Source organism: Cebus imitator, unplaced genomic scaffold (assembly GCF_001604975.1).
Source record: "Cebus imitator isolate Cc_AM_T3 unplaced genomic scaffold, Cebus_imitator-1.0 Scaffold24, whole genome shotgun sequence".
In the NCBI taxonomy this organism is placed as follows: domain Eukaryota; kingdom Metazoa; phylum Chordata; class Mammalia; order Primates; family Cebidae; genus Cebus; species Cebus imitator.
This window is the reverse complement of record NW_016107339.1, coordinates 2,672,905-2,673,981: the sequence shown is the minus strand read 5'-3', so window position 1 is coordinate 2,673,981 and position 1,077 is coordinate 2,672,905. Positions and strand designations below refer to the sequence as shown.

The following is a 1,077-nucleotide window of genomic DNA, read 5'->3' as shown; positions in this document are numbered from 1 at the left end:
AATAATGAAAGGAGATTCAAGCTGAGGGAAGGCTGCTGCATTGACTCATGAAAATGCCACTGATAATCATCAACATAATAGTTTGTGTGAAAAGGTAGTCACCAAAATCAGAATGTATGGGTTTTTTATATAAGTAAGCAGTGAGGAAACAGGCAGATACTATAGAGTTTGAGTGGTTAAGTAAGGAGAAATAGATACTATTAATAGTAATACAAGAGCAAAGCTGGAACAAGAGAAGGCTCCCTTCTGGTATGAAGGAAATGGAGCTGTGCTTTATGCAGACAAGGAGGGGTTACGCTAAGGGTGGGAAGATGCAGGAGAAAGTGCCCGTGTTAACAAAGAGCAAAGTATGTCAAGGTCTCCCTAGAGCTGGGACTTTGGAAAAGCAAATGAATTTCTGTTCTTATAGACAGAAAAAAAGGAGAGGATGAAAGCTGAAGGAACCAGACTGGTAAGACCCCTAAGTAGAGAAGAAGCAAAAGAGTAGAATACCAAATGAAAGCTTTCAGCTTTGCACAGTGGCAGTATCACAGCCAATGGGCTTTATCTGAGGCGCAATTATTGCCAATTGAAAACTTTTCCCAATACCTCATCATGACGACTTGCAATATAGTCAGCATTGGCAATTTTTGGTCTCTACGGAGACTGAATTAAAAAAAAAAAAGAATACCAAATGAAAATCAGAGTTACTAGGAAATCAGAAAAATGAACAGGTTTAAGGGCATCAGATTTGGGTAGACTGAGAAGTCTTCAAAATTAGGATTTACCTGTCTGGAAGATGGACTTTCCCAATAGCCTAAGAGGAGTCACCCTTCTTGGCTTCCAAGACACAAAAATGTCAATTTTTAAAAAAGTATTATTCTTTTGTCATGATCTGTTATCAAATAGGTTCCATTAGAGTAGATCAGGTCTCTCCTTCCCGGATTGCAAATGAGTTTCTGATCCATCATTACAAGCTACCTCTCCGTTCATTCTGTCACTCTGAGATTTCCTTAGATAGTCCCAAACCCTTGAGTCACAAACTTGTAGATACTCTTACAGTTGGCTAATCAAATGTACCATGAGTGGAACTTATTC

At 38.9% G+C, this 1,077-nt stretch overlaps 1 non-coding gene across 1 annotated transcript; it reads left to right on the top strand.

Annotated features, from left to right (window-relative positions):
- The first annotated feature begins 507 nt into the window (after window positions 1–507).
- On the top strand, window positions 508–645 carry LOC119470202. Its single transcript, XR_005199093.1, has one exon. It is a non-coding gene; the product is annotated as a U4 spliceosomal RNA (small nuclear RNA).
- The last annotated feature ends 432 nt before the right edge of the window (window positions 646–1,077 follow it).